The 13,550-nt window shown below is 32.1% G+C and overlaps 1 protein-coding gene across 5 annotated transcripts in view; it reads right to left on the bottom strand.

Moving 5' to 3' along the window:
* LOC126774154 (supervillin-like) overlaps positions 1–13,550 on the bottom strand; it is a 185,303-nt gene that overhangs the window by 62,939 nt on the left and 108,814 nt on the right. The window lies entirely within an intron of this gene.

Below are 13,550 nucleotides of genomic sequence, written 5' to 3' on the forward strand. Positions count from 1 at the left end.
AAATAAATATAAATGATTCGAACAGCCGGTGCACGTATCATTCAATACTAATTAAAGCTTTTGACTGCGCACTTTATATTCATATGATATATATATATATGTACATGATACAATAAACTGAGGCAGTTGTATGTGCTTCACATGTTTTTGAAATTTTCATCGTTTTGGATAATGGATGTTCTTTGTTTTTTTCTATGCTACTATCCTTACTTCCTTACGCATAAGTGAGTGTGTTGGTAAGTTTATTCTTTTTCACGAAATTTTGTATTCACGTTGTCAGGGGTACAGAGAAGGACATAGGCTTACTGTCACCCCCCTGTCCCCACCCTAGACGTGGGCGAGGCCGCGGGCGCAAACTAGTGGACTTATAACCTTATAATTGGCAATGTTGAAATTTATAAGAGTAACAGCTATAAAAACTTAACAAGTAAATTTAATAGCCTACAAATGTCGCAGGGCTGTATTGATGCTTCTTCTCCTAATGTGGAGAAGTTTTGGAACTTATTTCAAAACGCTGCTACTATGTGGGTTGTTGGATACACGAGTGGAAGACTTTTATCCTACTCTTTCCTTAACGCTGTTCTTCCTTCACCGCCCAATACGAGATTTTTTGTAGTTGTCTGGGTTTGAACCCGCAATTATTGATTACGATTCATGCGTTATAACCAATGGGTTATATCGGTATCTAGGTAGCTTTCTTTACAATTATTAAATAATGGAAAAATAGTCACCAAACATGTTTGCAATCGGGCGTATCAGTTATTGAGTATTAGGATGCGCTCAATTGGTAAAAGGGCAGCCTGATGAAGAATACAATTATGATAAACATTACAGGAACATTAAAATATAACGGTCCTTGAAAGAAGTCGCAATCAAAAACAAGTTATCTCGTAACTGTTCAATTACGTATGTGTATATAGTTAGTATACATATATCATATAATGTATACGTATATATGTAATACATCGTATTTCCTTATAGATATCAATTTCTATATAATTCCATACGTTATTATAAACAGAAAAACAATTGTATATTATAAATTCATAGTTATTATTACTATTATTTTGGATTAGACCTATCATCGCTTAGTTTTATCTAGTCTAGACGAATTTATTTAATCAATAAAAACCGTTATTTCAACACTTCGCTTATTGATATGTTTTCTATTCTTTTTTTAACTATGCCCTGCCTCTATTTATTTATCATTAGACTTTATTTATTGTTGTTGTTTAATATCTATGTCGTAAAAAATTAAAATTGGCATACGATTTACTTGTGATATGTTCGAAGACAGACTGTAAGGAAAACAAAAAATTGAGGTGATAATAGAGCGCTAGGTACCGTAAAGCTTTGAGTTCAAGGTGTGCTAAAGAAGGTTTGCGACGTCATATGGTGATGACAGAACCCTACTCTAGGGACCTCAGACTGGATTTATCACATTTTAACATTCTAAAATCAATGTTATTATACTTACATCAATGCGTTTTAGTAAAGTAATTCAAGTTAAAAGTTCTTAACAACGGAAACAACGCGAACAAAATGAAAATAGACAACTTAGGGTAGAGTCAATCAACAGTCTAAATTTGGCTACGGAAGACAAACCCCAGTACGCCAGTTAATTACTTCGAGTAGTTTAATTTGAACACACCTTTGGTTTTAAACACTCCCGTCGTTAGCGTTACTAAAATATCAACATCAAACGTGGTTCATATAAATTTTAATTTTAACTTATCCAAACAGACCGATAATTGATTTATTGTTAACAGTAACATCCGTAATCTTCCTACAGCTGGGCAAATGCCTCTTGTCCTACTGGGACTCATTCCATTACGCTACTCCAATTCGACTGTATATTTCATCCTGCAAGAATTAAAACAAAATTTTCTCGACTAAGATAGTTTTTATCGTTACTTCTTTATTAAGCTGAGGAGTTCGTTTGAACGCGCATATTAAACATATATTTGCGTTAGATGAATCGATCCTATTTATTGAGAAAAGTTATAGACTGTATAACATCACTACGACCCACGTGAGCGGAGCTTTTTGCTCAATGCAGATGTAATCGTGGGGAAAAGCAACAATACAAAATTTCACGTGTACATATTTTTGATTTTTCATAAAGCGAATTCCTCTGATATTAAATTATATGTGAGTAAGCAAATGTTAAAGTTACAAGAATGTTGCATAAACTAACAATGTTAAGGCTAAACATAATAAACGCCGGTAGAACGAATTACATTTAGTATTACGAGGCGTGACTATCCAGCCTTGGACGTGTCTACGTTGTCCGCAAACCGAGTACAAAATTCATTTACGTGTAATTGAATAATAAACCGCGAAAATAACTGTATGCTAAAATTACTTATATTTATTTTAATAGAATGCATATAAGGCTTATTTTTCTTTGTTGACACATACCAATGCCAACTATAACTTTGTTAAATTCAAAATTTCGATAAATCTAAATATGATTTTCAAAATCAATAATAACAAGTAAGTATTATACTCGTTTTCAAGTAGTCTTTTACGAGAATTTTGAAGCGTCATTTTAATTTTCGAATCTAAAATTAAGACCAAGAAAATAAAATTCGATAATTTATAATAGAGTAACTTGAAACATTCTTAACAAACTATTCAAAAAATATAAATAAAAAATGTACACGCTATAACAACTTCCTTGTATCTATCCATCTAACAGATAATCTGATTTTATATAATAATTTCTTGTCTCTTTCTGTCACCATAACGTCTACCGTCCATAAATAGTTCGGTTAACGGTGATGAAAAAACTTAAGTCACGGTCGAAAGCACGCGATCGTGTATAGGGTTTGTACTGTGACCAAAACGTTTACAAAATTAACAACGAGTAAATATACATAGAATACACACGATGTAAATAATAAGAAATAAATCGTTAAGTATTTTTTTCTTATATATTGTGATTTTGTTATGTAAAATAATTTGTGCATTATTTTAATGAACACACACAGTGTTGAACATAATGTATTTCACATACCGTTTTAAGAAGAAATGTTCTCTGTTTAACAGTTTCATTCATCTCCATCACTTAAAAAAAATAATTGAATCGATTTTGATTTAACTCCGGAAAGTAATAACTTTTAACAAAGATAAATTATAATGTGTGGATAAAAAAAACAAACAAAATTCTTGAAAACAAAAATTATATCAGACAATCGCGTCCTAAATATTAAATTTTATTAACAAACATTAATTAAAAATGTAATTATATATAAAAATTGCATGAGTCTCGTGTTGAAACAACAAACTGTGCAATTAGTATGAATTCATTTGATTTATTATGAATGCAATAAAAGCCAAGAATGTGTATAATATGCAATAGCTTAATAATAAACGTATATATCTCTAGGAAATGTTCCTTGACACTTCCTGGAATACGAAAGAAGGTGAAACTCATGACTCGAACGAATCAAGATCTGACCGCCTTCCGTGGATCCGCAATTCACGCATTGAATACGTATCATATGCAATACATTTGTTACAAAAGAAATCAACGTCTGTACATTATTTTACATTTAGTTAACTTATATGTGTTTTTTTATTATAGTAATTTGAAATAATGTAGAATTCCTATCGTTCGTACACACACACACACACACAAACATATATACATATATATAAATAGTAATGTATATACAATAATAATTATCACAAGATCTAAACTATGTGCTCGATTGACTTGAAATTTGTCAGTTACTCCTTTCCGGATGTAGATAGATGCTCACTAAGAACGGTTTTTACGACAATCATATTTAAAGTACATTTTTTTTCTTATCTACGATACGATTAACTAGTTGGAATATTAAATCCTTGTTGAATAGACACAAAACAAAACAACCTTATAGATAAAACGTATGCAAATATTATCTTGATTTTATTGATAAAATTATCACATAAATAAATTAATTCGAAACGAATATAAAATAATGTAATACTTTTTAAGGCAGATTGATCAAAGGTCTCGTCATAAAGAGATGGTCGATAAGAAAAAGGTAGTTGAGAAATTCAAAGGGTAGAAAGTAGTCCAATATGTGAATAATTTCAAGTTCCTCATAATAGGTACATGTCCATAGTGAAAGTCCTTGCTGTTACCAGGCGTCGTCGCGTGCAATTATTAGATAAGCCGAGATGATTGTACTTGATTTCACTACAATTTATCAATTACTTAGCACGTTTTAAAACAGTTTAATTGCAAATATGAAAATCAATACAGTACCAGTAGATAAGAATAATTGTTATTAGTTACTAACAAAGCGTTTAAGCAATCATTAGTTTGAAGCGTATTAAATTGAACATCAAGACGTCTATTATTAAATATATTCCATTTTTAAAGATGTCGGACACTAAGTATTTAAAACTTCTGGCATAGAGACTGTATATTGTACGGAATTAGGGGGTAACGCACCCTTCAAGTTCACAGTCAGTCGGGGTTGCGACTACAACAATACTTTCTCACACATGCAAACAATATCGGTCGCATGAGGAAACGATTGATTTGCGCGAAATATGTAAAACTAATGACAAAAACAATTATAATATAAAAATAACAAGATTCCTACAATTTTGAATAAAGAAGTTCAGTTCGAAAAGAAATTTCGTGTTATTTTTGTTTAGTATAATACTTATAAAGCTATAAGTAACGAACAAACATAAGTCGGCGAAGCGTGGTAATATAAACAAATCATAGCGTGAGAATTGTATTAGTAAATATATACTCACTCTGGTTTTAGAATACAATAAACAAGCAGCAACAACTACACGGAGAGAATCAATCAAGGAAATCCATTCTCATGAACACTGCACTTGTAAGGCGAACTCTTGCGGTCAGTCCCAGTCCTTGCCCTTCGTTAGAAACTATCGCGAATTAGTTCTCATTAACTCTACAATTGATTGCAACGCTAAACATATTGCACCGAAATATTGCTACGCTCTCGCTGGAGCGCGGGATCGCTTTATCGATCCGTCGTCGTGCACCGAGCTACGCGTCTCATCGCATCGGTTACAAATAATCAAGTAGATTGAGCGAGCATTTGTTCACACGTGTATTGTAATTGATATTTGTTTAATACGTTGTGTTGCGATCAGCTGGTGCGAGCGACCGGCGCCGTGTGTAAACGGTCGCGTTCGCCGCGCGCGACTGCCTGGCTGGAGTGGCTGGTTTCGTCCGTATCGTCATGTCGGGCCATGGAAGCGCCCCGCGGCATCTTAACGGCCCGTTACCTACACGCGGACGTACTACAGCGGACATGTAAACAAACAACTCGTATTCTTGTCTTAGTTTATAGTCGATAGTGCACTCAAAAAAACTCATATTGAATAAATTAGTGGTTCACTCCCACGGATGTTTATGTTTATTTATTTTTTCTTGATATTTAAATACCATACTTGTTCGATATACTTTGTTGATTAAAAAGTATATATTCAAATTAGACGTCAAAATTTATATTAGTAAAATGATATAAAAAATATATATAGATATTTTATTTTATTATTAAAAGAAATATAATATGAAAGGAGCAATCAGCTGTGACGTATCAATCATCGATTTATTGTATCGTTTATTCAAACAAGGAACACTTGATTAAACAATAGTGAATACTATGTGATGTAATAGAACCGTTCGCGGCGTTCTCTGTGATACAAAAACGATAATAAATTAAAACAAAAGCTCTATTTTATAATATTTGAAGTTTGAATAAACAATGACGACCTCCACGAAGAGGCTATCGATATTAAAACAGCTCTAGCTGTGTAGGCTGAACGAAGACGGGATGTGGAAATTCAATAGAACGTACAACTCAATGCCTGACAGATGCAAGCATTCAAAGACAAATTACTAGCGTCCGTCAGAAATCAACTATTTACGCCAGCCCATCTTCCCGATTTACGCAAGTGATGTTGAATTATTGTTACTGTATTGTGTTAAAAAGCATCTGCGATATTCTATTCAATGTCTGACCTTTGAACATCGCATCGTCGGTCTCTCTCGTGTACGTACGATGCAAAGATTCTAAATAGCACGGCACTTTGGCATTTTAAATTGAAATGTGCGAAGCTATTATTAAAATTCTTCGAAGGTATTTATATATAGAGCTTACAATAGATTTCTATAATCAAACCTTACTTACGACATAGAAAGAGTAAAAAAAACACTACTAAAATAAACAGACAAAACTAGTTTTGTTAAATAACGAATAAATGTAATCAGAAAACACGATAGTAGTTTTTTTATGTAAAATTGGTCAACAATCTACTTTTTATATGATAACTCCAAATTTGAAATGAATAATTTACTTCAATTATATCGTTAAAAAAACTGTTTTTGATATGTTATATATTACAAATTTATTGTTTAAGAAATTGTTTATTGATATCTTTTCACAATAGAATACCTTTCATAATAAAAATATTTCCTAAGGGCAATACATTTCATAAAATCTCTCGGACCGCAAAACTAAACGAGAATGTACAACTCGTTCGAGAATGTGCATCGTGCATTATCAAATTATCATTAAACCGGACTAAAACATGAAGTCCATCAGAAGTCGATCTCAGAAACATTAACCTACATTCGAATTGTAACTCATAACAGATTGCGTATGAAGTAAAGCGGAATCAGTGCACCGACACTAACGCATTACACATTTATGTCGAAACCGAAAGTTAAAAAAATAATACACTAGATGGAATTTTCGCCGTAAAACATAAGACTCGAATTACTGAATCGTTCTCTGTGACGTGACGCAACTTATTTTTCCGCGGTTGACTGAAATTATGGCGAAAAGATTTTGACGAGCCGGTTAGTGTGTTTGGTAGACTTGCCTTTCACGCCGAAGGTTGTGGGTTCGATTCCCACCCAGGAAAGAAATTTGTGTGCATGAACATGTCTGTTTGTCCTGAGTCTGTGTGTAGTTATCTATATAAGTATGTATTTACAAAAGAAAAGTAGTATATGTAGTATATCAGTTGTCTGGTTTCCATAGCACAAGCTTTGTACAAGCTTAATTTGGGATCAGATGGCCGTGTGTGTAAAATGTCCCAGGATATTATTATTATTATTAATACAATACAGAGCTGTACATGTGTTGGAGCCACACTTTTCACAGGCTTTGATGGGTAATTTAATTATATATACTGAAATTAAAAAGGTGGAGAGTATGTATGGCTGATCGTGCTTATCTCAGCAACTAATAGTAAGATTTGAAAAAAATATCATTTAACTATAAATATAACTTTGAGTTAACGCTCTTAACCAACTAATCTAGACCACAGTAAACAAGTACTCATCATGTGTATAATGTAAATAAGTTTTAATGTGTATAATGTAAATTTAACGCAAATAAAACCGCGGGTAACAACTGGCCACATTTAAATAAACGATTATAATAAGTAAGTTATCGAGTATGAACGTTTTTAAATGGTTCTCACGGACTATCTCGAATTTCACTTGAGCACGGTTTAAGTCTAGACTCGGTCTAGACACAGGATTCTGGCAAAGTTGACTCGGGACGGTGTTTATGACCTCAGGACCAAATCGATAAAATAGTCTAGGAAGTAATGATAATAATTTTCAGTAAAACAAATTTTCTAGTAAAAGTTTCCGAATGAAAAATTTGAATAAAAGTGAAATGGAATTTTATTAAATTGACTGTCTAGACGTTATAGAGATTAAATTTATTCGAACTATTGTACAATATATTTTATAATTTTTTGAATACGAAACGATACAGATTCGGACTATATACATATTATTAATTATTTAACGTAAATTTCATATTCTCAATTACATAAAATCGAATTTATTTACAATTACTGTTCAATTTTTTTTTTGTTTACTTTTTTCACAAATCTGCTTTACAATTTATATTATTATTATTATTAATCTATTGCTAATTACGAAAAATATCGTGTATTGTCGAAATTATATCATTTTGAGGACAACTATGGGAAATTCTTATTATTTAATTCGAGTTATTATTGTTCCTTATATTTAAAAAAAAAACAATAAAAATATCCCAATTCTCGATTACAATTTAACTAATATTTAGATAACCTATTAGTCCTACCCAAAGATATTTTCGATAGCCAATATAATGAACCCGAGTATCAATGTTTGATATTCAGCTACACGACGTAGTGTATTCCAACGTTATCATCATACACTTTTGTGGTATCCTAGGGAATAATTCTAGCACGGAATATTCCGAGTAATCAATTTTTATCCTTTTATATATTTACACACGCATTAACCGTGACTGCTCTTCGTGGTATGTTATAGTTTAAGCTTTGTCAATAAATGGACTATCAAACGCAAAAATGCTTCATTCAAATAAGTCTGGAATATCCTAAAAATATTGCGTTCAAACAAACAATCGCTTGAGATAAAAATAAAATATTAATTTAATTGTATTTTGTTTGAAGCACTTGTTCTAACCAATGAACCATCTCGGCTCTTTCTCGTAAACAAGGTGAAATCTACGGAACTAGATGCATTAACCAACATCTTAGACATTACACTTATCTTATATAAGTTTCCTATAATCACTTCCTACTCTCGAATATGGACATATCGGAAAACCTTGTTCGGACGAGACATTGTCGACGTGTCTGTCTAATTGACTGTTGAATTATCGATATGTACATGAATGTTTATCGTCTGCCTTAATCGAGGAATACATAATAGAAGTTATTTCACAATATTATCGACTTGCCTTTCACGCCGAAGGTTGTGGGTTCGATTCCCACCCAGGAAAGAAATTTGTGTGCATGAACATGTCTGTTTGTCCTGAGTCTGTGTGTAGTTATCTATATAAGTATGTATTTACAAAAGAAAAGTAGTATATGTAGTATATCAGTTGTCTGGTTTCCATAGCACAAGCTTTGTACAAGCTTAATTTGGGATCAGATGGCCGTGTGTGTAAAATGTCCCAGGATATTATTATTATGTATTATACAAACAGTAATATAGTACAAACAGTATTATACAAATCAAAAATTCTTGAAATCGAATTTACGCTGCAAAACAAAAATTATCTTTACGCAATACTTGGATTATATGTTTATATAACGGAATGATATGCATATTAAATAACTATACGCAACGTTGAGCTAGACTTCCGTTCTATACTTGAAACCTAAAGATGTTACATAGGAGTCTTAAGTAAATAAGAAATATGCTCATGGAATAAATTTTATACATCTTTCTAACATTATAAATGCAAAAGGTTGTATGATTGATACTACTCAATACGCCCGAAAGGATTCCATGAAATTTGGTATAAGAATCAACTGACCGTTAGTTTTTGACTGATCAATCTAAGATTTACTAAATACGGCGCCCTTATTGGTTGCTTATCTGTCATCGGTTTTCATTGACCAATCACTGTTCAATTTACAAATAGTTTAAGCTGAATTTGATCAACGCTTAAAATGCTGGAGGCTATTCATAGAGTATATTTATTTTTATTGAAAGAAATTGGTAAGTATATATTAATTTACGCCGAGTGTAGCTAGAGGGCTACTTCTAATTGATTACAATATAAATAAGTGTATGACACGGAATTCGCTCATAAAAGCCCACATACATCGTCCATCTCCGTTTCTCTATTTGCTAAACTATCCATGAACCTAACTTCACGACGATCGGTTGAAACATTGAGACGTGAAAGCATGACAGAATATAAGACCTAGAAAATTTTAACACGGTACATGGATTCTTAAGATCACATATTGCATATGTGATTTTTGAGTCATGCGCATTAATATAACAGTCGAGACGATATAATGGCAATAACCTCTCGCCTTCTTATTATCCTTTGCCCACTGATGAATTGATGACCTAAAACTCAAAGTATTATTCACCTAACACCGCTATTAATTAAGCTTTGATAAGTCGGGAAACTGTTCTTAATTTTTGTCAATTTGGCTATGTTAGCGTTAAATATTTTTTTCCCTTTAACCTTTATATGAAATTTAACCAAAATAAATGTATTGTTTAGGACATTAAAAAGATTAAAACAATAACAGCCAGTAAAATGTCAAAAGTCGATAAAAAGTTCTTGTATCCTCTTAATCAGAAGGTGTAGAGTTTACTCCACCATGCTGCATTGTTATTGATTCGTGGATACAGATGGTTTGTATACATAATGAAACACATAAAAACACGTAGTGCTTCGGTTTTGATTAACGTATTCGTTTATTGTGCAATCTCGGCTCATTTATAAAGGTGAATATTTAATTGAAAGTTCTAATAGTTAAGTGTAAATAAATCGCTAGCTATATTGTACAAATATAAATAAATAATAATAATAGTGCATAAGATAGTTAACAAAATTTTAGTAATCAAATTTTATAAATAACTAGTGATCGCCCGCGGCTTCGCCCGCGTGTTAAAAGGACTTATGCTTGCTTATGTCTTACCTTGGGGTTCAAGCTTGCTTCATACGAAATTCCATCAAAATCGGTTCAGTGGTTTAGCCGTGAAAGCGTAACATACAGACAGACAGATTTACTTTCACAAATTAATATAGATTAATTTAAGTGTCGTACGTATGACATAGATTCTATATTATATCTGTTAAGCTATTATAGCGTGATTGATTAACAAACATTCAAACTCAATAATGATTCGTATCGTTGTAATAATATAACTAAGACAGTACGATCATCTACACGCACTTACGTTTACTTTTTACCTTATAAGGAACGGAAGTAGGTACATAGTAAAACATCTTAGCATTGACCTTATATGTAAACGTAGGTCATTTATTTTCGTAACATTGAATTATGAATATTTACGGTATTAGCATTAATAGTAAGTATTTGGCCGCGACTTCACCAGCGTGTTGAGGAGAGGGTTCAGGTGTTAGGTATAAAAAAGTAGCCTGTGTCCTTATCTGTTTGTCAGCTTGCTTCATAACGCATTTTTATTATTGATATGGGATATAGGAGTTAATTTAGTTTGAACTTTATTAAAAATAAACTGTTTAAAAACGAGTTTATTATTAGCCTCGCTATTATAATATAAATTGCGTAGATATTTATTGGCTCAACGGTTAGAACATGTTAATCTTAACTGAAGATCACGTCTTCAAGTCCAGGCATTTGCTACCGAGTTTTCAGGTGCCTAATTTGTGTTTATAATTCATCGTGCTCTGTCGTGAAGAGTTAAATCATGTAGAAACCGTTATGTGTCGGATTATAATCTTCCACGTGCGTATCCACCAATCCGTATTTTGTTAGCGGCAAACATTCAAGAGAAGAAGTGGTTTATGTACAGCAATTGGACACTTAACGTCTGTTGACGAGTTTTATATAAACACATCCATTGAATTATGCGAGCTGGAATTGCAGGCTTTGCAAAAATTTACTATACCGTTGAGCTTACATTTTACTTCTATATAAACATATCTATATGTTAATTGAAATATAAATAACAATAACTTTACATATAAAGACTATTAATCCGCGTAACATTTTTAAAATGTCAATGAACCTAATATAAAGTATCGCGTCTGAAGATAATGGCAATAAATTACGAAATTATAGCTTCTAAATTATTATTTGATAAAAAAAAGAAAATCGAATGATTTAATGTGAATACATAAGACATTTCGACAAAAGTCCATGACGTTATTATTTCCCATTAATTTAATTTTGCCAAAACGCAGATATTTTACTCAATACATAAATTATATAGATGATGCAAAGCTTAGAGTTACTATTCATTATTTTCCATGCAGGATTTTTAAAGTTAATAAAGTCATTCACATTTTTGAAAAACAAACTACTGAGTTTCTTGCCAGTTATAAGCGTTTTAGTATTATGAACCGGAACTCGCATTGGAACAGCGTGGTGAAATTTAAAGGTTATTTTACTTTATTGTACGAATCTGTGGAGGTTTTACATTCAGTTTATTTCTGTATATTATTCTGTAAGTGAAAACTTAATATCGTATGTTCTTATTTCAATACCTTTAACTGTTAAGAAAGTTAATTTAAAAATTAATTCGTTTCATCATACTTTTAGGATCCTAACAAAAACAATATTATCTTAGGATAATGACATACAATGGTTATCTTTTATGATATAAATAATTTCTTATCTATTCAGTTCTATCGAAAGCAAATTAAACAAAACAATTAAAAATATCGCGCTACCCAATGAGTCATAGATATCAAAACATTTGACGCGAGATCGTACCTACATGTATGCGCGGGCGCAATCACCCGGCGTTACAAAAGCTAGGTTTGTGGGCCATTCGCTTTGAACACGTTATTGTGTTGTATTGTGTAATGAATAATTACCGCGATATTGTTCGCGTGTGAGCTAAAAACAAAAGTAGGCTTTACGACTTCTCGTATTGATAAAGAGTAAAATATATTCATAGATACAGAATCAATTGTTTGCAATGAGTGTGTACTGTAGCAATGTTATAGTAATGAGTAATGACCGACAGCTGGGAAAATCAAAGAACTACTTTTACATGGTGGTAGGGCTTTGTGCAAGCCGGTCTGGGTAGATACCGCTCATCAGATTTTCTTGCGGCAAAAAGAAATACTTAGTATCACTTTAAGACGCTACTGATGACGATGTCCTCCAAACTGATTTTGGAATCGGCGATCATCTTTAAGACAGACAAACCACCTGAGCGAGACATATTAATATGCAAATACAAATGCTCTCTCTGTTCCCTCACTCTCATAATCCGATGTTCGATGTACCGAGTTCAGGTGCTAAACCAACGGCTTTACGTGCTTTCCGAGGGACGAGATTGTAAACACTGCCATTTTTCTGACTCGGGCCTACTGGTTAAGGGTTTGAATCAAGAACCTCAGGAACTTAATTATAAGCCAGCTACCAGAACAACAATGAGAATATCGTAATACGAAAAAACTTGCAATCTCACCGGCATTTATTCAACCTGTCATTCAACACAGACACATCTTACGAATAGTTATTCGTTTATTTCTTAACGTTATATCGGAAGATTCAACGCTATTCCGAAAGCAAGTCTTAACTACATCTTGATTAATGTTATATAATATTAGCTATATACAATATGCATATATACTGTATTATGTAGAAAACAAGACAAACTACCGTTAATTTATTCCCATTTTATTAAGAACTTGTTATTGTAATTGTTAGTGTTGATTATCAATATAAAAAAACAGGTATTTGCTGCCACGGACTTTTTAACGACGTCTCTAAAATCTATAAATCCTAAACCAATTTTTTATTCATATTTATTCAAACTCAATCTAGACTTTAAATAAAATACATATTCATTTAATAAAATAGAAACTATAATCTATCATAATATAAGTTTTATTTATTTAACTCTTTATTGCATACCAAATACCACATTATCTAGTTTAAATATAAGTCAAAAGAAAGAGATACATATTTGTGTGTAGCACAAAAGGCAACCTCATCTCTTACTAATGATTCGATGATTTGGCTGGGTTGTGTATTTATTTATACCAACACATATCTATTAAAAACTA

This window comes from Nymphalis io, chromosome 16 (assembly GCF_905147045.1).
Source record: "Nymphalis io chromosome 16, ilAglIoxx1.1, whole genome shotgun sequence".
Lineage (NCBI taxonomy): Eukaryota > Metazoa > Arthropoda > Insecta > Lepidoptera > Nymphalidae > Nymphalis > Nymphalis io.